Genomic DNA, 27,139 nt, shown 5'->3' on the forward strand with positions numbered 1-27,139 from the left:
CAGTGTAACATCCCGCTGTGAGACAATAAACTGGTTTCCTTGTTTTCATCTCTTTATAAGCAACCAGTAGAACGTCACCTTGCCTAAAGTAAACGATTTGCCTAGGTTCAAGTTTTGTACCTAAAACAATCTGAGACAGTCCCTTTGAAGATTTATTCACTGTTCCTGTGAGGATGATTCAGTATTGCTGAGATGAGCGCGTATCAACACTTCAGATTGATATCAGAAGGAAAACTGGCGACTCAATATAGCTGGCTCAGCTGAGACATTTGTGTGGCCGGCCGCTGAGTATGTAGCAGCTAGCACAAGACAGCGGAATTATGACGCTACTTTGGCAAAGATTTACACTAGATTAGTGTAAGATGTTATTATACAAACTATTTCATGATTATGGCCGAACATTTCTCCTTCAATTGATTCGTAATTAGCACATTTCGATGAATAATAATAAGAGTATCGAAATAAAATAAAGAGCATGTCAAAACGCCTGATATCAGGCGTTGCCACTGGGCAAACGCATAAAATGCCCGATATTAGGCGCTTGCCACTTGGAGGGTTAAGTGCGGCCAGTGTCCAGTATTCGGGAGATAGTGGGTTCGAGCCCCACTGTTGGCAGCCCTGAAGATGGTTTTCCGTGGTTTCCCCATTTTCACACCAGGCAAATGCTGGGGCTGTACCCTAATTAAGGCCACGGCCGCTTCCATCCCAGTCCTAGCCATTTCCTGTCCCATCGTCGCCATAAGACCTATCTGTGTTGGTGCTATGTAAAGTCAATAGCTTAATCAAGCCAGCCCTGCGGTGTAGGGGTAGCATGCAGCCTGTCTCTTACACGGTGGCCCTGGTTTCGATTCCCGGCCAGGTCAGGGATTTTTACATGGATCTGAGGGCTGGTTCGAGGTACACTCAGCTGACGTGATTACAGTTGAGGAGCCATCTGATGGTGAGATGGTGGCCCTGGTCTAGAAAGCCAAGAAGAACAGCTGAGAGGATTCGTCGTGCTGACCTCACGACACCTCATAATTTGCAGCCCTTTGGGCTGAGCAGCTGTTATTTGGTAGGCCATGGCTGTTCAGGACTGTTTCACCATAGGGTTTGGTTTGGTTTGTGTGTGTTCTCAATCAACCAAGAAGTTCAGGCAGATTGTGATCTGGCATAAATCAAGAACTGCGCCACTTCATGAATTTCCTGGTTGTACTACATGGATTGGATACTACCGCAAACTCTGCAAGTCAGAATGTTGCCATGAAATGTGTGATCAGTTTTGTGACTGATTGCTAATCGAATTCTGCAAAATCAAATTCATAATGTAGGTAACTTTGTACATCTTGTACACATTATCTATCTATCAATAAACCAATAATTCAGCAGAGAAAACTGTTTAAATAACTAACATCCTTTAAGTTACCATTCTCGGTTTACGTTTCACAAGTTTTCACTGCAACGTTTCCAGATCTAAAAAAAAAAAAAAAAAAAAAAAAAAAAAAAAAAAAAAAAAAAAAAAAAAAAAACTACCCTGCATGTTGATCGGTTTTTTGCAAACAAAGCATGTGTGAGAATTCTTCCTTCTTTTACTGCTGGGCAAATCATGTACGTTTCCCTGCTGTTAGAGTTCACTTCAATTTTCAGTTTTTCTTCAAGTGGAGTATTAGTAGGACGCTAAAAGGTTTGTTTTGTCACCATTGAATACATATGTATTGAATAGGTGACAAAACAAACCTTTTAGCGTCCTACATTCAGTATCTTCAATACGGATAACAATGATTTTTATCACTTGGAGTATTAGTTCTGAGAATGTAATACAAATTTTGAGCCATAACTCCTGTGGAAGTCTTGCATTTTGAGCCCATCTTTGCATGTGTTTTAGCATGACTCCTTGAAAAGTTCCCCCTTAACATCGAGTGGCTCTTTTGATGCACTCTGGAGTAATACCATTTACCATACCTATATTCAAAAGATGGTAGAAAAAAGTTCTTTGACTGCAGGTATAGAGTGAGAATTTTTTTTGTCTAGTTCATCCACACCTTCTTCAGTAGTGTTTTAGTTGTATATCATCATGGATGACGCAAGTAGAACTACTTTGTTTATTTTGGGCATATGCGATAAAAGTGTGATGTCCTCCGTGAAGTCATAACAGAGATGAGCAAAGAACTCTGTGACCAAAAATATGGCTTCCACTTGAGGTCAGTGCTGTGCACTGGGGAAAAACACTGGCAATTATGATTGAGTTTCCTGAATTTTATTTAACAACACTGTGTTATTATTCTGGAATTCCCCTCCTGTTTTCCTTAAGGGTTCCAACAAACATCAGTCGTGTCTTCCTGATTTGCTCCATAATGTGAATTGAACCAAACCAGTCGTCGGTTGTAATATTACTGTCACTGCTGTTGACACAAGGCGGATTGAGTAGGAGTAGGAATTTAGAGTTTCTTTTCTTCATCAGTTAAAATGTGAACATTCAAGTTTCTTCCAGTACGCACATATCCATTGTAAAAGTAACTGTTTCACCCCTTAAGTGGTGAGCTCGGTACACATCGGCTTACTCCCAGGTGGAGAGCGATTTTGCTGATTGAAGTAAATATTTAATTACTTGCTTAAGAACAAAGACTAAAATAAACTATAGAAGGGCCCTAAGATAAATATTTACTTGAATATAGTGTATTTAATTGTTGAAATATCCTATTATTTTAATTTTTCAATACTTTGTGCAAGAACGTACTAAGTGCTTTCACACTGTGATACTGAGCTTGTTTCCTCCTAATAGCAAAGCTCTGGTTTTCGTTTATAAAGTAACTTATACCTAAATATTTTAGGCAGTTTATTAACAATCTCTGCCTGAAAATAAATTTTTCTGTACGTATGTAAATTGTAGATTTACAAAGATTACATGTACTTTAAAGATTTATAATGGAATAAATTATAATACAACATTTTCTGCTATGCTGTTTCGCACTTTTGTGGGATCCAGTTCATTCATTCATTCATTCCAATTCATAAGCAACACACACGGACTATACTACATAACACTACAGGTGGTATTTACAGTATTTACAGTCTTCACAGTGTTATGTCATTTACAGCTGTTCATTATGAAACGCACGAAAGCAGATCATGTTACATACCCTGTCCCAGCTTCGCATAATTTGTATGATTCCATTTCAAAACGCAATAGTTTTCTTGGTGTGTAAACTTTCCACATTAGCCACCATTTCCCTAACAAGAGATTCTCATAAATTGATACTTTGCCATCAGAAGTGTAAGCTTCTGAAAATTTTGCTACCAGGTGGTTAAATACTGGCTATCTTGTACATTTTGGGAGGAATTTGTCCGTTATATGCGTCATTGTCAAAGCAATGTAAAAAGCTGTAGAGAAAAATCTAATATTAATAATAATAGATTTATGTGCCACTAGCTACTTCTACGGTTTTTGGAGATGCCGAAGTGCCGGAATTTACTCCCGCAGGAGTTGTTTTGCATGCCAGTAAATCTACCGACATGAGGCTGACATATAGCACTTTCAAATACCAGCGGACTGAGCCAGGATTGAAGCTGCCAAGTTGGGGTCAGAAGGCCGGCCAGCGTCTCAACCGCCTGAGCCACTCAGCCCGGCGAGGAATAATCTCTTTGGTGTCATCATTTCATAGAAAATAGGCATAGTCAACAAGCGATTGCGAGAAGTATAATGTCCTAATTTAGGTTTCTATACAATCCCCTGTGGCAACAGTATGCCCATAAGAAGCTTTATTTCGTCCTTATTTGTCCGGACCCGGTCTTGATCTTGACTTCTTTGTTTCATCTTACTAAACTGAGTTTATGTGCGATTTTCTGCTGGGCATCTTTTGTCTGTTCAGCTATGTTCTGACATACCTCGTCATCAAAAAATAATTCAAATATTTTGCTTGGTTTTGTTTTCCCTTAAAACTCTCCCATTACATCGTGATGGAATTTTGGATCAAAGCGGGACATTCTTTGTCCATTTCCAGTCCAGGTTGGCGAAGAAGTTGCACCAGTTGTATTATTATCAATATTATCGTCATCACTATCACTGTCATGATCATTCCTTGAACTGGAATTGAACATGTTGTCTCTTTCGCGACTGCTGAACATTCGCATCATCTGGGCCCGAACTCTGTACATTCGAGCCTGCAGTGCTTGTTCCAAGGTAAATTCCTATTACTAACAAATTCCCCTTTGGTAGGACTTAATTCACTAAGATCATTATCCTCCCCACTAAATTCCAACATTTCTTTTATCATAACTCGTAAATAATCTTCCTTCAACAGTGGGGGCCAGTAATTCCTTTTAGGCATTTTAGTGGAAAAAATGTAGGCCTAAGAAACAGAATCGAATAAAACCCTGGTCTCTGCAGTTTGGAAGAAAATCATGAATTCTGCCTGTATTATGGAACACATGCGTGCGATAATAAATGTTGTGAAACTCGCGGTAAACACACTCCAGTCGTGAAGGGAGAACTCAAGACTGGGGACAATAAATCAGGTTACAGTTCTAATGTGTCTTCAGAGAGGTCTGTATAGTATCATAATTTCCATAAATCCTTCTACAGCAGCATTATTGCATCCAAGGAATGGTTAAGTGATGAGCTAAAGCTTCAGCGCGAGACTGTTAGGCTTTAGGTCGTTCTTGCCCAGAAGTAAGTTGCGTTCTTAATGATGTAACTCGTGGATGACACATTGGTATTGGGAGAACATAGTTGGAAAAATTCACCTCAGAGGGCAGACTCATCCAGAATACGCTGCTGAAAAATAAATAAACCTCCGCAAGAATGCAACTGAGGAAAAAATATAATAAAATCGGCGGATATATCCGCGTTTCCCACTGTGCAAGCGACTTGTAGCTGCGGATATTGCCACATCACACACCGAACAGTTTAGTGCATCATACAAGGCATTAATTTCAAACTATGCTTACTTAGTTTTTTTAGGCAAGTAGACAATAAACTTTGTTTTATCATGGAATGGAACTAGTCGCTTCTTCACAGTAGCACTTGCACATATATCAAATATATCTGGGAGTTTGACAGTTTTGTGGGGAAAAAAAAAAAGCAGTCAATTTGTTGTCCTTCAGGCTTTCTTGTCTGGTTGAAAAGTCATCGAAATGTAAGCAGTTCGACAACGTTAGTAAACAGTTTCTTGACACACTCACCTGAAGATCTCCTGGCCAGAACTATAATTTTAGAAAGGAAGTTTTCATTTTCATGTCCAGTCCCTCAGTGTAGGGGGCAACACATCCGCCTGTCACCCGGCGGCCCTGGGTTCGATTCCTGGCCGGGTCAGGGGTTTTTAATTGTAAATTATTAATATCCCTGGCCTGGGGACTGGGTGTTTGTGTCGTCCTTAACGTTCCTTTCATCACATTCAACACTTTACACTTCTGCCATTTACATTATACATGCAAGTTCCTCACATATGGTGCAAGTAGGGGCAAAAGATCTTCATAGGTCGACACCCCGAACAAATAGCCTTTATTAATTTTTATTGTATTTCATTTTCATGGTTCTGTTTGAACACTACTGATAGATTAAAAGCTCCAGAAATGTCAGAAGTTCATCCATATTCGGGTTTTGAAGTTCAGATTTAGTTTTGTGTCAGAAGATTTCTATCTAAAGTCTGTTTTAGCTTGCATCCATTTAAGGAGCATATGAATGCTCAAGTAGGAACTGTGAGAGATCGATATGAAAGTATTCTAGGAGCACATGGATGGGGTCCATGAAACCCAGAAGGAACTAGACTACTTGATCTCTGCCTGAGGAACAACCTTATAATAGGGAACTCATGGTATCAAAAACAAAAAAGCCATAAGGTCACAAGATATGGATGGAATGGAAAAAGTGAATCTCTTATAGATTACTTTTTGATCGAGAAACAACTACAAAATAGACTGTTAGACGTAAAAGTGATTCCTAGTGTCTCCCTGGAAAGTGATCATAGACTCCTCATTGGATACTTCAAGTTTAACAAGTTAAAAGAAGTAAGAACCACACAGGTAAAGAAACTCAAGACTTGGAAGCTGAAGGACAATGATAGAATAATAGAGTTCCAAGAAAACATCAAAACAGTAATACCAAAGGCAGATGAAAGAACAGTTGAGGAGGAATGGAAGGATCTGAAAGAAAATCTACTAATGATAACTGAGAAGGTTTGTGGATGAACCAGTGGCATCAGATGGAAGGAAACTCCATGGTGGAATGACAGTACAAGAACTGCTGTCCTGAACAAGAACAACATGTAAAGAAAATATTTCAAGGACTGGACTCATCAAAATAAGGAACTATACAGGGTTGCTAAAAAACAAGCAAACAAAGTTGTTACAGGAGAATGAGAGAAGTGGTTGAGCAAATGGAGTGATGAATTGAAAGAGGATGTTAATGGTAATAAGAAAATGTTATATGGGATGATGAAAAATAGAAAAAGTGATAAAGAACACTCCAAATACCTAAGAGATGGTAATGAAAATCTGATCACTGAAGATGAGAAGATCAAAGAGACTTGGAGGACTTACTTTCATGAATTGCTAAACGTGAATTGCATGCAGCCTACACAAAAAGATAGTACCGGTACTACCTCCTGCAAGTCTACCTCTGACAACAGGTTAGACTTAACATGGAGTGATGTAGAATATGCCTGGAAATACATCAAAACTGGAAAATCAGCTGGTGCTGATAAAATTAATGGAGAAATGATCAAGGCTATGGGCATTTCTGGAAAACATTGGATCTACAGACTCTTTCGTAAGATCTGGAAAGAAGGGGACATACCAGTCGATTGGAAAACAGGCATCATAATTCCAATCTTCAAGAAAGGAGATAGAAATGTTCAAACTATAGAGGCATCACTTTAACATCTCAAGTTGGTAAACTTTATGAAAGAATTATAGAGTGTAAAATCACACCCCTTATTGAAGAGAACCTCTTCGAAGAACAATATGGATCCAGGAAGGGGAGATCAACAACTGATTTAATCTTTACAGTCCGTCAGTTAATGGAAAAATACAACGAACACAACCTAGATTTGTGGTTAGCCTTTCAGGATATCAAGAAAGCATTTGATGCAGTGAACAGAGAGAAGGTGTGGGAAACACTGAAGAAAATTGGAATACAGGATGACATGATACACCGGATCAAGAATATGTATGAAGATACCCAAAGTAAAGTCAAAACACCTGTAGGAATGACTGAAACCTTTGATATTAAATCTGGGTTAAGACAGGGTGGTGTTCTGTCTCCTCTTCTTTTCATCACTGTGATGAACAAGATTCAGAGAAAAGTTCACTAAACCATCAGAGGTAAGAAAATGAAAGTTATCTTGTTCGCGGATGATATATGCTTGTGGGGAGACTCTAAAGAAGATCTTCAAGGACAAATAAACTCCTGGACAGAAGTTGCTAAAGAATATGGACTCATCTTCAGCCAAGAGAAAAGTGAAGTTATGGCCATGAAGAGATACGGACAACCAATGGGACACATTGAAATGGAGGGGAAACAGCTACAGATGAACCATCAATTCAAATATCTTGGAAGTGTTATCTCTGATACTGGTTCTATAGACAAGGAAATTTCCCACAGAATTCAGGCAGGGAGCAAATTTTACAAAATAGTTAAAGACATAATATGGAACAAGAAAATACCAACAAAATGTAAGAGAGTCATATATGAAACCTATTACGTACCAATCCTGACCTATTGTTGCGAAACATGGACCATGAGAAATAAAGATATTAGTAGAATCCAGGCAGCAGAAATGAAATTTGTCCGTAGCATGATCGGTAAAACACGGAGGGACAGAGTCCGTAATGAGGAAATCCGCAAACAGGCTCAAGTTGTAAGACTGCAGGAGAAAATAACAGTTCAGAGACCGCAACTGGTGGAGAAGCCTCGTTCGCTGACCCATCGCTTAAGATGGAACGACGTGGGATATGTATGTATGTATGTATGTATGTATCTATCTATGTATGTATGTAGTAAGATGCCATAGGTGCCATTGGATTCACTTGAGTTAGCTTCATGTATGGAAAATGCATTATTGTGTTATGACAAGAAGTTCTAACAGCTTCTATTGCAGGGGTTTTGGCCTGTTTGTCTTTATTTTTGCCATAAAAATACGAGGATTGGGGCAAAAGTCATGGCAACTATTTTTTTTCTTATAGATATATGAACGGATCACAAATGTATATGTGTTGTGTGGAAGTTCCGCAGGCATAGTGTGTATGCAGAACAACAGATGACTCTGTGATAGCTGGTAGTAGCGCAGCGAGGGCTGTGAAATCAGTTTGTTGGTGAGTGTCGTACGAGATGAACATAACCCATGTTGAGCAGCGCGCTTACATCAAAATAGCCAGTCTCCGAGGGAGAAATGCGATGGAATGTCACAGTGAATTAGTGGAAGCCCTTAGGAATAATGCCCTACCGTACCGTACAGTAGCATGGTGGGTAGGAAAGTTTCAGCAAGGACGTGTGTCAACCAGTGATGAGCGGTGGGTACCGCATGCACTGATAGAAGTTAAAAGGTGGGTGCGCTACGCAGTATGCTCCGACCACCTTGCACGCTGGCAACAGGACGGCGATCAATTCTTGTCACGAATAATTGCCATAGATGAATTTTGGGCCAGGGCATACGAACCAGAATTGAAACGTCAGTCCGCAGAGTGGCGACAGGCTGGATTACCAAGGAGGCAGAAGGTCCTGGTGCAACAGGTATGACGTGGCGTTTGGGTGAAACGTCCGGAACTTGTGGACAGTGCAATAATCCTGCACGACAATGCAAGACCACATAAAGCAGAGTGTGTAGGGCAGCTACTGCGATGTTGGGGATGGGAAGAATTGGAGCACCCACCGTACTCTCCTGACATTTCGCCATGTGACTTTGATCTCATTCGAAAGATTAAGGAACCACTACGTGGCAGGTGGTTTGCAACATGAGAGGACATTGCTAATGCTGTGCGCCAACAGGTGACCCGATTAACATATGGTGCGTCAAATGCTGAGGCAGATGGTACTCAGTGTCTCCCACATCGTTGGCAGCGTGTGGTGTCAGTAGCAGGAGACTACTTTGAGGGTCTTTAGGCCCAGGTTTGTCATGTCAATTTTATGTGTACTGTATTGTCATTCATGGTTCATGTTTGTGGGTTACTGTAGTCACGTCCTAGTTTGTGAACCATGGGCAGCGGCTGAGTGCCCTATTATGTGGTCCTGAGAGTCGGGATACCAGTTGCTATGGAATGGGAGTGGGCATCTCGGACATATTCTGAGTCATGGCCCTCCTTGTGCTCAGGCGGCTAGGACTATACAATTCACCGGTGGTCCATAACCCGTTAGAGGAGAGATCCTCACTTGAACTATGTGCAAGTAGGGTAGCATCCTGCTTCATGAATTTACCGAGCTCAGAACATTTTAAGCAAGCCTCGGACCTATGGGAGTAATGGAGTCCACTCCCATTTGACAGGAGAGGGACTCCTTGGAAACAACTTGGCGAACGAAATAGAATTCGATGGGGAGCTATCAATATTAATGGGGCTTATGGAAGGAAGAAGGTAGAACTGGCTGAGTCAGCAAAGACGATGCATCTGGATGTGCTAGGAGTAAGTTATATTTGGGTAAGGGGAGATAACGAGGAACAGATAGGAGATTAGGAGATTATAAAGTGTACTTGACGGGTGTTAGAAAGGGAAGGGCAGAGTCTGGGGTAGGGCTCTTTATCAGGAATACCATTGCAGGCAACATAGTTTCTGTTAGGCACGTAAATGAGCGAATGATGTGGGTAGATTTGTCAGTTGGAGGAATTAGGACAAGAATTGTATCCATATATTCACCATGTGAGGATGCAGATGAGGATGAAGTTCACAAGTTTTATGAAGCATTGAGTGACATCGTGGTCAGGGTCAACAGCAAAGATACAATAGTGCTAATGGGCGATTTCAATGCGAGAGTTGGGAATAGAACTGAAGGATACGAAAGGGTGATTGGTAAATGTGGGTAAGATATGGAAGCTAATGGGAATGGGAAGCGTTTGCTAAACTGTGCTAGTATGGGTTTAACTGTTACGAATACATTCTTCAAGCATAAGGCTATTCACTGCTACACATGGGAGGCTAGGGGTACCAGATCCATAATAGACTATATCTTAAACAGACTTTGAATTCAGGAAATCTGTTAGGAATGTACGAGTTTTTCGCGGATTTTTCGATGATACAGACCACTATCTGATCTGTAGTGAACTAAGTATCTCCAGGCCTAGGGTAGAGAAAGTGAAATCTGTCTGCAAACGAATAAGGGTAGAAAATTTCCAGGACGAGGAAATTAGACAGAAGTACATGGATATGATTAGTGAGAAGTTTCGAACAGTAGACAGTAAGCAGGTTCAGGATATAGAAAGTGAATGGGTGGCATACAGGGATGCTGTAGTAGAAACAGCAAGGGAATGCCTAGGAACAACTGTGTGTAAAGACGGGAAAAGGCGAAGATCTTGGTGGAATGATGAAGTGAGAGCAGGCTGTAAACGTAAAAAGAAGGCTTATCAGAAATGGCTCCAAAGAAGGGCCAAGGCAGACAGGGATTTGTGTGTAGATGAAAGAAACAGAGCGAAACAAATAGTTGTTGAATCCAAAAAGAAGTCATGAGAAGATTTTGGTAATAACCTGGAAAGGCTGGGTCAAGCAGCAGGGAAACCTTTCTGGACAGTAATAAAGAATCTTAGGAAGGGAGGGAAAAAGGAAATGAACAGTGTTTTGAGTAATTCAGGTGAACTCATAATAGATCGCAGGGCATCACTGGAGAGGTGGAGGGAATATTTTGAACATCTTCTCAATGTAAAAGGAAATCATCCTGGTGGTGCTGCAAACAGCCAAGCTCATGGGGAGGAGGAAAATGATGTTGGTGAAATTATGCTTGAAGAAGTGGAAAGGATGGTAAATAAACTCCATTTTCATAAGGCAGCAGGAATGGATGAAATTAGACCTGAAATGGTGAAGTATAGTGGGAAGGCAGGGATGAAATGGCTTCATAGAGTAGTAAAATTATCGTGGAGTGTTGGTAAGGTACCTTCAGATTGGACAAAAGCAGTAATTGCACCTATCTATAAGCAAGGGAAGAGGAAGGATTGCAACAACTATCGAGGTATCTCATTGATTAGTATACCAGGCAAAGTATTCACTGGCATCTTGGAAGGGAGGGTGTGATCAGTCGTTGAGAGGAAGTTGGATGAAAACCAGTGTGGTTTCAGACCACAGAGAGGCTATCAGGATCAGATTTTCAGTATGCGCCAGGTAATTGAAAAATGCTATGAGAGGAATAGGCAGTTGTGTTTATGTTTCATAGATCTAGAGAAAGCATACGACAGGGTACCGAGGGAAAAGATGTTCACCATACAGGGGGACTATGGAATTAAAGGTAGATTATTAAAATCAATCAAAGGCATTTATGTTGACAATTGGGCTTCAGTGAGAATTGATGGTAGAATGAATTTTTGGTTCAGGGTACTTACAGTGGTTAGACAAGGCTGCAATCTTTCACCTTTGCTGTTCGTAGTTTACATGAATCACCTGCTGATAGGTATGAAATGGCATGGAGTGATCCAGTTAGGTGGAAATGTAGTAGGCAGTTTGGCCTATGCTGACCACTTGGTCTTAATGGCAGACTGTGCCAAAAGCCAGCAGTCTAATATCTTGGAACTTGAAAATAGGTGCAATGAGTATGGTATGAAAATTAGCCTCTCGAAGACTAAATTGATGTCAGTAGGTAAGAAATTCAACAGAATTGAATGTCAGGTGGGTGATACAAAGCTAGAACAGGTCGATAATTTCAAGTATTTAGGTTGTGTGTTCTCCCAGGATGATAACATAGTAAGTGAGATTGAATCAAGGTGTCGTAAAGCTAATGCAGTGAGCTCGCAGTTGCGATCAACAGTATTCTGTAAGAAAAAAGTCAGCTCGCAGACGAAACTATCTTTTCATCGGTCTGTTTTCAGACCAACTTTGCTTTATGGGAGCGAAAGCTGGGTGGACTCAGGATATCTTATTCATAAGTTAGAAGTAACAGACATAAAAGTAACAAGAATGATTGCTGGTAAAAACAGGTGGGGACAATGGCAGGAGGGTACATGGAATGAGGAGATAAAGGCTAATTTAGGAATGAACTCGATGGATGAAGCTGTACGCATAAACCAGCTGTGGTGGTGGGGTCATGTGAGGCAAATGGAGGAGGATAGGTTACCTAGGAGAATAATGGACTCTGGTATGGAGGGTAAGAGAAGTAGAGGGAGACCAAGACGACGATGGTTAGACTCGGTTTCTAACGATTTAAAGATAAGAGGTATAGAACTAAATGAGGCCACAACACTAGTTGCAAATCGAGGATTGTGGCGACGTTTAGTAAATTCACAGAGGCTTGCAGACTGAACGCTGAAAGGCATAACAGTCTATAATGATAATGTATGTATGTATGTATGTATGTATGTATGTATGTATTGTCATTCTTTTGCACCGGGAAGGCCATATTGCCCTGTATACTACCGTAATAAATTAGTGTGTTGTGATATTTCAGTGCTATTCATTGTCCACACATGTAGTTAACACCTTGTCCTTTCGTCTGTATATGTCAGAGTCCTGCAGAGAGGCCCAGCCCATGAGCTGCTTTGGCAGTAGACTGTAATGGTCTTTGAAAGGCTCGAACATATGAAGCCTGTGACGTCATCGCACTGGCCGGGCTGGGCAGCGCTCTTGTCATTTGTACGCAGTGAGCCAAGGATAGTGCTGTGGTAGTTCTATGGGCTACTGCTTCAATGTGTACAGTGTACTGTGTGTCAGCGGAGTATGCTGCATTACGGTCGAGTGGAGCCGATCAAATTTGCTGTGGTTTTCAGTTTGACTTCTCCATCTATCCTGTTATCGGAAATGAATGTGGACTGTAGTTCCAAAAGAAAAGAAACCGTGGCAGAAAATCTTGAAGTAAAAAAAAAAGAAGCATCAAACAAACTAAACCCACACAATACAAGACTTCTGAACCGGATCCTAAACTTAAAAGTCATATTTGGTTGGTATTCAAGCCTGCAGTTGATGATGATGGGAAAGATGTTAATTTTGTGTGCTGTACAATCTGCAGTGAACTTTATGTACACACTAGCAGTTACCCGCGGCTTCTCGCGTGGATTTCGTAATTTGATAAAAGTAATTGTTCCTCGGTACTGTACTAAGGCATTATCTGAAAATCCCTGAAGTATAAAACCTCACTGAAAAATTGAGTTTCATTTACCCCAGAAACTCTTTGTAAACCAAGTTTGTTGTGGTATTGTCTTTTGGGGGTGAGATGACCATGCGACATAGAACTGTACATGTGAGAACGACTTCTCTAAAAAAAAAAAAAGTTTCTTTATTTTTAAAGGAGATTACAAATACATATTTCCACATCTGTAACATCTTCAGGTTTTGAGATAAAAAAATTCAACCCCTTTATCAGCCCTTCCCTCACCCCCATCTACATGGATTTTCTGAAAACAAAAAAGTGAGACATGTTTCTTTATTTTTAAAGGACATTCCAAGTACCAAGTTCCATGTCTGTAACATGTAAAGTTTTTGACATACACTGTAGATATACCGATACTCATTTTAAAAATTCACCTGCTTTTTCAATTCTTTTCAGTCCCTTAAGTGTTTTTCCGAATACAAAAAATACGTGTTGATAAAGGAGATGCCAAATACCAATTATCACGACTGTAACATCTTCAGTTCTTGAGATATTTCTATCCTCATAAAAAGAATTCAACACCTATTTCAACCCCCCCTCCGAAGTTAATTTAACCCCCCAAAAATGAGTGTTTTTTAATTTTTAAAGGTGATTTCAAATACCCATTTTTACGTCTGCAAATTCTTTAGGTTTTTTAGAAATAAGTATTCTCATACAAATAATTCAACTAATATTTCAGTTCTTTCATCCTCTCTTATGTAGATTTTCCAAAATCAAAAGAATACGAATTTCTTTCTTTTTAAAGGAGACTCGAAATACCAATTTTTACGTCTGTAACAACTACAGTTTTTGAGATATCAGTACCCTAATAAAATTAATTCAACCCCCTTTTCAGTGGTTAAAAAATACCCATTTTTTATTTTTAAAATATTTAAAATATCAATTTTCACATCTGTAACATGTTAAGTGTTTGAGATATACTGCAGATATGCTCATCTTAAAAATTCACACCAACCCACATTTCAGTCCTTTTTACCCCCCCCCCCCCTCATGTGTCTTTTCCGGAAACAAAATAGTACATGTCTCTTTATTTTAAAAAGAGATTTTAAATACCACTTCATGTCTGTAACATGTTAAGTTTTTGAGATATATTGTGGATATGCTCAGGGATTATGTGTACAAATTTTGGTTGGCAGCTATGCCCAAACGTACACATATAATCTCGCTGCTTTAGGCTCATTCTCCACGAGCAGGTAAAACGCCGCTGTTCGCCCGCTACAAACCCGCTTGCGGAACAGAACTATGGGGTATTTGTAGAGCTGTCTACACGGGCGGTTTGCACGCCGCGGGTGGACGCGTCCATGAGCGGGCAGGCGGGTCTAACGCCAGCAGAGGCGTCATTCCCGCTAGCGGTAGAACAGCGAGTCATACTCCACGTGGCGGCTGTGAGCAGTTCACCCGCCTCTGTCGCACGATAGGAACTGCCTGAAGTGTAGTATATTCTTTATTAGCTGATGTACCCGTGCTTCGCTACGGAATTCTACATTGTATACAGAAGTATAGGTTAGGTAGTGTACACGTTGTGAGCAAGATTGTATTAAGTTCCATGGCTCTTAACGTTACCCTAGAAACGCGACGGGGAAGTCACCGAACGTCTTTTCTAATATGAAGACTCTATTAGGGAATATCCATTGTAACGATAAGCCCGCTTGCCTACCGTCAGTCAAAATCAACTTGGGGAGCATTATAATGGCAGACACTCAATCTCCACCTGCCTTTTTTACATCCTCAGAAAGACTGTATTAGTCATTTTCCCAACTGAAATGAACATAGGCCATTACAATGATGTCAGTAGGATGACACGATTAAAAGCAATCTTTTGATATGAAATACTCGATCAAATGAAAAACCACGCATTTTCTCACTTTTAATGAACAGTACTACGCTTGCGATCTAACAATCCAAATTTTCAGAGTTGGAGAGACCAAGCCGCAGACAATCGTGATCCGTGAACACTCTTCGTCTTTTTTTCGGAGGGGGGGGGGGGGCAGGGTCGAATAGTGGAGAGTCCCAGGGCAAAAACTACTACTCTGTTTCCTAGCAATACACAATGAATCGGAAAATCTCAATTCACTACACTGGCGGGGGAAGAAACTATCTGACTTGGAGGCAAATTCTTTCTCAAAGCCAGAGGAGAACCTCTTCACGGACAATACATAGAAAAGTATACATAATACATCACAACAAACAATGGTCAATATAATGTTATTGTTGATGAATGTTATGCGCTTTCGATATAGTAGGCCTTCACATTTAGTTTTCTTCCGACTCTGAAATGAATATAGATTTAATAAAAGTGAAGCGGAAGAAGCTTTTCTTAAGAAACGGCTCTTTTTAGGGTTGAATTTTGAATTATTTAGTGGATTGTGGTGCTATAATTTGGAGTAGACCTAAATTATAATTCTAGACAGGTCATACTACTACTACTACTACTACTACTACTACTACTACTACTACTACAAGTGAGCCTCTGCCTTAAATGTGCACACTGCTCATTCAAAACAGCGCGTCAGAGTAGGGATCGAATAGCTGGAATACTATGATGAACCAATGTGTTACGTACCGGTACTAGCAGTGTCAGGAAATGTATGAACCAGAGGAATGGAATGCTAAAGATGAACGTTTTCTATCTCCCCAGCTATTTCCCGCCAATATTCAGTCAGGCTGTTATACTCTGTACGCAGCAGTAATCCCATATATCGGAGTTAAGCGGCAGCATAAGAGACAAAGAACATCACAACAAACAATGGTCAATATAATGTTATTGTTGATGAATGTTATGCGCTTTCGATATAGTAGGCCTTCACATTTAGTTTTCTTCCGACTCTGAAATACCACTCTTATCATAGTCGGTGTGGTGAAACTGAATAAAACATAAAGGTAAGGGTGTATTCTGCTCGAAGGCAGGTCCGAACCTCCGCAGAGGTGTGCATGAGCCGGAGTTTACGTGCGGTAGAGTGGCCAATTCTTTTCCGCTCCTCCATTCCCTTACCCCCACCAACAGCGTGTGGCAACCCATCCCAAGCTTGACCACGCCCAATGTTGCTTAACTTCGGAGATCTCACGGGATCCGCTGTGGCAACCCATCCCAATCTTGACCACGCCCAATGTTGCTTAACTTCGGAGATCTCACGGGACCCGGTGTTTCAACACGGTACGGTCTTTGGCAGTGAAACATAAATGATCGGAGATTGCACTATCTCTAACTTTTGTTATGCAGTACTTTTCGATAGGACCAATAACTTATTGTAGGTATTAAAATAGTCATTTTAGGTGCCTTTTCCTAAACTGCAGTTTCATCCAGGGTGAATAAAATTGTTTATAGCTTCGAATGTAGTTTCTTATTCCCCGACTCTATGTACCGATTTTCATCATATTCTGTTAACCCATTTTCTCCTGGTTCGGCGTTGATATGGACTTAGCAACAAAAATATAAATTCATGAATGTCTCTGTTGTCATAACCGGTACGGTAAACATGTAAGAGACATAAATGATCGGAAATTTAATTTTTTATAACTTGATTTATGTAATATTTATTGATAAGACCACTAAAAATATAAATATTTGAGAATTAAATCTGAGGACTTACCCTAAACTACCGCTTCACTCGTTTAGTAATACGCAACTTAATAAGTTCAAAAAGCTCATCGAATGAAGCAATTGACATTCTATAATATTAGAAAAACATTTCCGGATAGTTCCTGTGTTCGCACAACTTTAAATGAAATTGACCAGTGGTGAGCCGATTCGATAAGGCAGGGTGAGTCCACCAACGTCTTTTCTTACCAGGTTTACTTTTTAATATTGCTAATAACTGTAGTTTAACAGCTCCGACAACACAACCTATTTGTACGACATCCATCATTACAGTAAGGCGGGTTTATCGCTGGTGGAGAATGACTGCGCGTGTCGCCGGCGTTTTTGGCGCTGTTTACAGGCGTCAATTCAACCGCTCGTGTAGAATAGGCAAAAAGTTTGAGAGTTCAGGCGGGCGAACAGCGGCGTTTTACCTGCTCGTGGAGAATCAGCCTTAGAATCCTGGAGCTGGCATTGCCATGGTTACGGCAGTTCATTTTCTTATTCGATTCCGAGAGCAGGAGTAGTGTGATGCCAATATCTCCATAACGGTTGGTTTTAGGGCCTTGAAACATGGATTTCGGGCCTGCAGGGCTTACCAAGATTTGTTCTTTGGGTCAAGGGGCTTAAAATGAGCTTAGTTTCCGCCTTTGACGACAAAATTGATATTTCGCCTATATTAGCCTATTATTTTTATATCTCCCCCGTCGCCCCTTTCTCAAATTTTTTTGAAAATAAAATACAGCCCATGTCCCTCAGGGATAATTTCCATTTGTTCCAGATGCTTCACTCATTCTATTACCTCGAAAGAAACATAAACAGCTACTCAAGATTTGGATAGGTGTCTATGAATGGTCTTCTTCTTTTTCTTACAAAATCTTCAGGAAACCCACACAAACTGCAACTACCATTCGTCAAGACTCCACACATCCCCAAGCACACAAACGTGCTACCTATAATAGTTTAGTCCACCGTGCCTTCACAATACCCATGTCAAAGAAAGACTTGAACAACGAATTCAATACTATTCGTGCAATTGCCAAATTTAACGGTTACAATAAACCCTTTATAGAACAGATTATCAACAAATTCAGACACCGACCTAAGACCACTCTTACTAAAGAAAAATCTAAAGACGCCACTTCTTCCACCTTTACTTTCAACAAAGATGTCTACAAAATCACCAATCTCTTCAGTAAACATAAAGTAAAAATTTCTTTCAGAACAAATAACAGGAACTCTGAAATTCTGCACAATTCCCCATCAGTTAACACGTTCAATACTTTCTTAAAGTCCGGAATCTACAGATTCAAATGCAATGACTGCAATTCCTCATACGTCGGGCAAACAGGACGCAGTTTCTCAACTAGATATTCAGAGCACTTCAACGCTATAAGATACAATAGGTTTTCAGCAATAGGTCAACACATCTCTGACTCCAACCACAAGTTTACCGATATTGAACACGATTTAGAAATCCTTCAAATGGCCAATAAAGGGCCTCCCATGAACATAATCTAAAATTGTTTCATCCATTTCGATCAATACTTTAATCCTAACTTCAACTTAAATGAAATCTCTGACAAGCCTAATATCCTTTTCGATTTCTTAATTAACTTGTTTAGAAATATCAAATTTCCGAACACTAGCGCTATTTTTCAAGCCATGTGCAATCCACATCCCCGTCACTTACCCTCACTACCTCATCCCTCTGCCCCACCATAGCCCACTCCTCAGCTTTAGCTCCTCCTTTTCCCCCTTCCCCTCCCCTCACTCTCCCTTCCCTTCCGCTACTCGGCCTCCATTATTGCTCTCTTCATTAGCCCAGCTCCTCTCCTTTCAACATCTATGCCATCACGCTACTCAAGGTGAGTTTGCCTCCTTTCCCTTATATTTCTTTTGGCTATGTACATTTATATCATGCCTAATTTGGCTTTCAATCTTTTCGTCAGGTCTCCATGTTTCCATACTGAACTGGGAATCGTGACGTTAATTCAAACTATGATCTTCACAAGATCACATTGTTGGCTTCAAAACCACCTGAATTAAGCCTTTTAATTACCGCAACTTAAGAAAACAAGATTATTCTTCCCACTGATAACATATGAGGCCTTATGATTTATACACTTCAAGCTGGACTATTCTCTTGTTTATCAAGACTCAACTACTAGGATACCTTCTCAAAAATGTTATGTTTTACAGTCAGACACACCACATCATTTCAACTGGTTATAATCTAACAGTGACTTTATAGGTGCTGTCATATGTTTTAGATGGTTATACGCACCATACCCTCATCATTTAATGTTATATTTGAAATTTGCCTTGGTTGGTGTATTTAAATGTTGTATATAGATACGCCTTATGTTCTACAAACCTCAAGCTGGACTACTTTCTCGTGTATCATACCCTAACTATTGTTACCTTCTCTGTTTTGATTTCATTGTTTTAACTTTTGACAATTTAGCTTTCAACATTAATCCTTGTATTTGCTGTCATGTGTTTTATATTTCAACTAGTCATAGTTTAACATTTGTCGTGTAGGTGCTATCATGTGTTATATGTTGCTGTTCGATAAGTTGCATTTTGCTCAATTGATTTGTTGGCTGATGATGACACGCAATGAGCGTCGAAACTAGTACTAACCTTCTCTAGACGTTATGTGATATATATTCATATCAATAAACATTCATGGTATTGAAAAGGTGGACCTTTAACATTTTCATTTTACTGTAATCCCAGTTCAATACGGAACAAAATGAAGTTTCTAACTTTCAATCAGTGGGAGAATTCGCAATGTAGCGCGTGCTGAAAACTGAAATGTGTAAGAAAAACACATGCTACATTGCGAATTCTCCCATTGAACACCTCATTTGTTCAATCTACACTAGACAGCTCGCGACTACAATCTATTACGAAGATTATTCTAGAAGGAGACACAACACTTTTATACTGATGCTTCAAGCGCCTTTTGACCTTATTACGCAACTACTTGGAGTCAACAACTCTACTGTATTCTACGTACCTGATTCTCAGTCAACAACGCTCGAAGATTTATTTTTCGACATTTTTAAATTAATCCACGCGTCATTAATGTCAAACAATCTGTACAATCCAAATGTATATCAGATCATTATGACTGTCTCGTTCTACAAATAACTAATGTGTACTTTTTTAGATGAACACTAGTATTCATTCCATGTACATATAATACTATGACAAGTTCATTATTGAATTTTATTTGCATTTAAGTATTGCTTTTTCCACAAACTAGATTTTATGACTGTTTTATCTTGTATTATTATACTTTAATGAGAAACCCAGTTCAGGGCCCTGACTTAGTTTTAGATTAAGTATGGCTGAAGTTGCTTACAAAGCCTAAACAAAACATGTCCCATTTTAATATATATGTAGTATTTGTATCTTAGACTTAGAGATTTTAAAGTATTGGAATGGTGGTTTTTAAATAAATTTGTTTGAAACTTTTACGTTCTGTAATCCAATACGGCTATCATAATGAGGCTCATAACGTGTAATATACCACAACCTGCCAAAGTAATGAAGTTTTCTTCGTGGACTGACGTTCATGATGCTCCTATTCCAATAGATGAGCTGGAATGATATTTAAAGCAAAATTGTGGAATGGAAGAAGATAGATATAGCATCCTATTGGAGAACAAATGGACAAAACTATCCAAGATTTAACTAGATCGCTAAGAAATTAATATGTATGCAAGCATCAAGTTCAGCTTCAGAGAGAAATTTCAGTTCAGCGAGCTTCATTCTCAATGCACGACGGTCTCTTCTACAGCCAGACAATGCTGATACTCTTCTTTTCATTCACAGTAATTCCATTCCACCACATTAACAATGACAAATAAACTACGCACACTAAGTAAAAGCTATGTTCAGGTTTGTTTTTGTTGTTGGCATATTGCACGTCATTTCTGTTTATATTTTATTTTGAGGTAAACACGAATGAAGTCCTATGAATATGTTTCATGTTATTTAGATTCATTTTCAGTTAACTTGATAACAATTGCAAACAAATATTAGTTTATAATAAAGTTTCTCTTTGTTTTCAATTATTATTATTATTATTATTATTATTATTATTATTATTATTATTATTATTATTATTATTATTATTATTATTATTATTATTCTTATTCTTTCGAATGGGCCACCAGAGGACCACATGCCAATTTCAGTTCCTTCTTCTTTGTTCTTTCCTATTATTATTATTATTATTATTATTATTATTATTATTATTATTATTATTATTATTATTATTAGATGCGAAAAAGACCAGAAAACTGATCACGCAAAGCTCACTTAGAAGTTGTGCATTTCCTTCTTTGCCAGGCAGCCTTCAGTTTTTCTCTCATCGTGGTTCTTCGTTCTTCTGTCCACTTAGCTCCTGTCTTCTTCTTGTGGTTTCTCTCTGACTCTATTTCCCACTTGTTGATTTTCGTTCTGTAGCAGGTTCGGTTAGCGATGTCGGCCACTTTGATTCCTGATTTTTCCAGGTCTTGGCGGATTTCCGTTGTCCACCTATTTGTTTTGATGTTTTCTGTTGCCTCAAGTAAGATTCTTGTCAGTCTGTTTTCTGGAAGGCGTTTGATGTGTCCGTAAAATTTCAGGCGTCTTTTTCTGATGTCGGCCGCAAGGTTATTATTATTATTATTATTATTATTATTATTATTATTATTATTATTATTATTATTATTATTATTATTGTTGTTGTTGTTGTTATTATAGTGCAGAATAAATCTCTACCATTTAATTTCAAAATGTGATTAGCCTACTTTAAAATATGTTATTAGTGTACGGGAATTCGTAGAGTGAATAATCCGAATAGTAGTGTGATGTGAACATTTCGTTGTGCACGGTGCACATGATATTGTGGAGAAGTACTCAAGGTTATTCTACTTAGCCCACCCAGTGCGGTGGACTGCGGTGGGCTGTATGAGACCAGTGCTGTGGGCCAGTACGCTGTCTCGTCAGAAGAGAACGGCACTGCACGGGTTGGGCTGCCGGAGCCCATGGGTTTGAAGTGCTGCGCAGTGGGCCTGGCTGCAGGACTCTGGTATATGTCACATTTTCCGACCAGACTGGTATCTTCAAGAAAAAAGTAGTTGCCATGACTTTTGCCCCAACCCTCGTAATTTCTTCTGGGTAGATAGTCATGTGAATCTTTGTTGTTGTCGTCAGAGTCTTAACCCACTTAATGTACAGTACTAAACTTAGGTCATCTTCGAATTCTGATAAACACTGTTCTGAGGATGTGTTGTGGCCATTCAAAGGAGGAACAAAGTCTTCAGAGCAGTGGTCATAATCACTAGAATGTGATTCATCTATCCAGCAGAGCACAGCTTCTTCAGAATTCTGGTCTTGAACATTTACATTTTTCCCTTTCCCTTGAGATATAATTCTATTTTTATTTACTGAGAGATCCTTTTACTACAGAAGTACCTGGGCTATCCATTTTGCTACCCTTTTGCTATAATGAAGCCCTAAAAACAAAGGAAAACCAAAATATAAGAGTGACAAAAAAATGACACTAATAAATTATTGCATTCCAACTGCCTTCAAAGAATTTTTCTACTGTTTGTACTTATGTTACAGAAGCTACAGCAGGGGTTCTCAAACTTTTTTTGTTCACGGCACACTGTTTCGCTATGCTGAGTATAGCGGCACACCCCAATGCACAAGTAACTATGCCTGCTTTAGAGGAATTTCGAACGCTACAGAGCAGTCCTGAAAGAATGAAAACCCTCGCGGAGGGTACACGAATCACTGGAACGTTAGCACGGTCGACTTGATGTGACGTTAGTAGAGAAATGTCGATCACTCCCGAACCTTAGTAGAGCATATATAAACCAATCATTGGTCACCTGCAGTCAGTTCAGTACTTCAATTGGATTCAGAGAGAAGTTTACATGTAGTGCAATTGATTGTCGAATAAGTTGCCATAAAGTATTATTATGAAACTGAACTAAATATACAGATATGTGTTGTAATATGGAGAAGTTTTTAATTAAATGCCAATGATTAAACAGCAGTGAAGAATGTCTTCCTCTTCTTATTTTCATACTGCTTTTCCCACACCTGTGGGGTCGCGGGTGCGAACTGCGTAAAAATATATATATATATGATATGATATGTTATGTTATGTTATGTTATGTTATGTTATGTTATGTTATGTTATGTTATGTGGATTTGGCCCTGTTTTACGGCCGGATGCCCTTCCTGACTTCTACCCTATATGGAGGGATGTAATCACTATTGCGTGTTTCTGTGGTGGTTGGTAGGGTGTTGTGTGAATATGAAGAGGAGAGTTTTGGGACAGACACAAACACCCAGTCCCTGAGCCAGAAGTATTAATCAGAAGCAATTAAAATCCCCATTCCGGTCGGGAATCGAACCCGGGACCCTCTAAACCAAAGGCCAGTACGCTGACCAGCCAACGAGTTGGACAAACAGCAGTGAAGAACATCAGAGTGAAAATAGAACAAGTGAATCACCCGGATCAATTGTCAGTGAGAAACTACTTCCGCATCGCCAGGTGCTGTGCACACTTAACTTATCAGGATTCTTATTTATGCTTCTGATTTACATTTACTGAATATGGAAATCGTAAACTTCCTGAGTGTGTTATATGTGGCGAAAAATTAAGCAATGAATGTATGGTTCTAAGCAAACTAAAGAAACACATGAAAACGAAACACAGTCACTTGGAAAATAAATAGTTCTTATTTAAATTGTTTACTCTCTTGTCAAATTAAAGAAGGCAATGTAATGAATAAAATAATTACAACTTCAGAAAAAGCAATAGTATCTAGCTATAAAGTAGGAGAAATAATTGCCAGGAATATGCAGTCACATACAGCAGCAGAAACTTTGATTTTACCTGCTTGTAAAGTAATAGTTACTTCCATGTTGGAGAGGCTGCCAAGAGGGAGATATCAAAAGTACCTTTATCAAACGATGCAATTGCTCGCCACGTAAAAGACATGTCAGCTGATATTAAAAACTAGTTGGAAAAAAAATGTACATGATGGTAAAAAATGTGCACTTTAATTGGATGAATTAAGAGTCGTAAGTAAAAATGATGCCTTTGCTGGCAGGACCTAGTGTTTACAGTGCACTATGTCTTCTGGTATGGGCTAGTGCAATTTTGTTACTTTCATTGATCTGTCTCTGTCTTATCCTTGACTTTGACAATGTGAAAGTGACTGAGGTATGAGCGATGCTAGTAATACCATTCCTTATGCAGCCAGTCCCTGCTATGAATGGTGTGAAAATGTTGCTCATAGGGTCGGTTGGTTCATGCATTTCAGTGGGCTTGGCAGACTGATTGTAATAGCAACTTCTGGCTCGGTGAGGAAAGCAATGGGAAACTACCTCACTCCTCATTTCCCTAGTACGCCTCTCCAGTGATGCCTAGGCCATCTATGACAGCTGATGGCAGAGCTGTTGAGGATCCAACCAGCCTTAGGGCTGAAGACTGAACATACATACAAGTAAAAATGTTAATTAATGAGTTACATAAGATTTTTAAACGAAGAATCACTTACTGAACAGTTTCTATCCTGCAAAGAATTGCCTCTGACGTCAACAGGATCAAACACATATAATTCTGTGACAGCGACATTGGAAGAAAATGGACACTGAGTTGGAACAATTTTATTCCAGTGTGCATTGATGGAGTCCCAGCAATGACTGGTCGAATGAAAGGTTTTACTTCAAGGCTGAAGCAAGATTTTCCACACAAAGCATTCACACATTGTTTTCTTTCTTAAAACCGGGAAGCTTTGGTGGCAAAAACTATTCCTTCAGATCTATGGAACGTAATGAGCTCGGTTGTTGAAATGGTTAATTACATTAAAAGTAGAGCTCTAAAAACTAGACTTCTCAAAGTAATGTGTCAGGAAGCAGGAGCTGTTCATGAAACTCTAGTCCTTCACATCTAAATTCGCTGGTTGTCCAAAGGAAGTGTACTTTCCAGATTTTATGAACTTAGAAATGAGTAATTACAAATATTTTTCACAGAAAAACCTGAGTTTTCTGACCTCATTAGCGACGAAACTTGGTGTTCCAAAGTTGCATACCTAGCTGATATTTGTGGACATTTGAATAGTCTCAGTGCCCTTATGCAGGGAAAGAAAGAGAATATTCTTACATCAATTGACAAACTGAATGGATGCTCAAGAAAAATTCAACTGTGGAAGTTAAAATTTGAAAAACTGATATTGAAATGCTTCCTCTCACAGCTGATACCGACATCTGTCCCAGTCTGATTTTAGAACATCTTTCTGTTTTGGAGAATAAACTGCAAAAATATTTCCCTTCCCTCAACGTGAATGAATGCGACTGGGTTCGCAATCCCTTTGCCATTACTACTGAGGACACAACATCTACCATTAGAAGAGGCAGAAGAATTGGCTGAACTTCAAGCCGATCGAACTTTGAAGCTGAAATTCAGAGAAGAAACACTATTTCTGTGAAAAGAAAGTTCTCAGTGATATCAGAGCATGCCATACCTTTATTGATACAGTTTTCAATAACATATCTGTTCGAACAGGGATTTTCGGCACTGACCTGCATTGAAAATAAGAAACGTGAGCAACATCCTTCTGTAGACCAAGAATTACAGGTATGTGTGTCTGCAATTCCTCCCCGCATCGAACAGTCGTGCAAAAATAAACAAGCCCACATTTCCCACTAAATTGCAACAATAGTGTAAAATTATTGACAGAGCATCTTATTTTTTAAGTTCTTACTGTATGTAGGCCTATGCCGTTCTATAATATTAGTAAATAGTATTACTAAAATATTTAATAAACAAGCATTTTTTTCGCGGCACAGTTCAACAATTTCACGGCACACTAGTGAGCCGCGGCACACCCTTTGAGAACCCCTGAGCTACACACAAAAATGTGCATTCAAGGGACAGGAGCAATGGTGTTGTGTGTTGGGAAGATGTCGGGAATGTTTGAAGTGAAATCCAGTCTGAGACAAAGTGATACACTATCCCATCTTTTATTCATACTAGTGCTGGAGTGGTTTACTAGACACACAGAGAATCACTGGGAGAGTGTAGTTCTGAATGAATGTCATTAATGGAGGGCCTACCCATTTGAATCCACAGTATGATGAACAAATTCAAAATTGCTGGAAGTTGAACACATCTATAAAATTAAGGGAGAAATACAGAAAAATTAAGAACATTCATGATAGGTTGAGAAATTTTGAGTGGACACTGGGAACATAAGGTGATAGCGTTCGGATATTTAGGACCTAAACATCGTCTAAATATGCCGGCAAGTCTGCTCTTAAAAATATGACCCAAAAAATGGAAAATATGACCAAACATATGTATACTTCCAACGTATGATTATTGCCACTAGTTATTTTATATTAAAGACACAATTCATTATAGTCTTATTGCACTACTCCAGTTTATTTCCTTATAGTTCCTTTAACTTAATTTGATAAGATATTTTTAATTAATATTGCAGGATATCAAGACAAGTGTTGGAGGCTAAAATAGAGGGTAAGAGGGAGGCCCAGAGCAAGATGACCTGGCTGGAGCTGGACAAGAGGAAATTAAATTGATGATGATTGCAGACGTACATAATGGTGACGTGACCACATCACTGCTCCTGCAAATCAATGAAAATTATGTTAGTTGTCAGAATTAAGAAGTGCCGACAGTTGCCGTGGGCTCAAAATCTTTAATTGATGTAAAATAAACGAGGGGCGTACTATATTGTTTTGCATTTTAGTTTTTGTACGCCTGGGAATGGTTCACATTTCACTTTTGAAGGTGATAGTGTGTAACTAGTGTCTTGTTCCACCGTTTGGTAGCAGCCATTTCATAACAACACTGTCAGCATAGGAGCAGGCAACATGGAAAGCAACTGTCAGGGACAGCGCTATACGACTTGGTTCCTATGGGAGGAAGGCGTGACCACTGCAGAAATTCATCAGCATTTGGTGGCAGTCTGTGGAGAACATATGCCGTCACGGAAAACAGTTTACAACTGGGTGGAAGGTTTGAAAACAGGGCGCACATCGGTGGACAAGGGAAGCAGCTCTGGTAGGAATGTGACTGTGTCAACACCAGCCAACATTGCTCGGGTTGAACAGGCCATCCAAGGAAACAAATGCATCACATTTACAGAAATGGAGGCAGCCACGGGAATGAGCCAGAAACCCTGCAGCAGATCGTGCATGGCCACTTACATTTGGTGAAGGTGTCATCCACGTGGGTGCCTAGACTCTTGTCTGCAGACGAAATGCAGAGA

At 39.5% G+C, this 27,139-nt stretch overlaps 1 protein-coding gene across 1 annotated transcript in view; it reads left to right on the forward strand.

Annotated features, from left to right (window-relative positions):
• Window positions 1-27,139, forward strand: part of LOC136861319 (coiled-coil domain-containing protein 112) — a 155,684-nt gene that overhangs the window by 1,622 nt on the left and 126,923 nt on the right. The window lies entirely within an intron of this gene.

This window comes from Anabrus simplex, chromosome 1 (assembly GCF_040414725.1).
Source record: "Anabrus simplex isolate iqAnaSimp1 chromosome 1, ASM4041472v1, whole genome shotgun sequence".
NCBI lineage: Eukaryota > Metazoa > Arthropoda > Insecta > Orthoptera > Tettigoniidae > Anabrus > Anabrus simplex.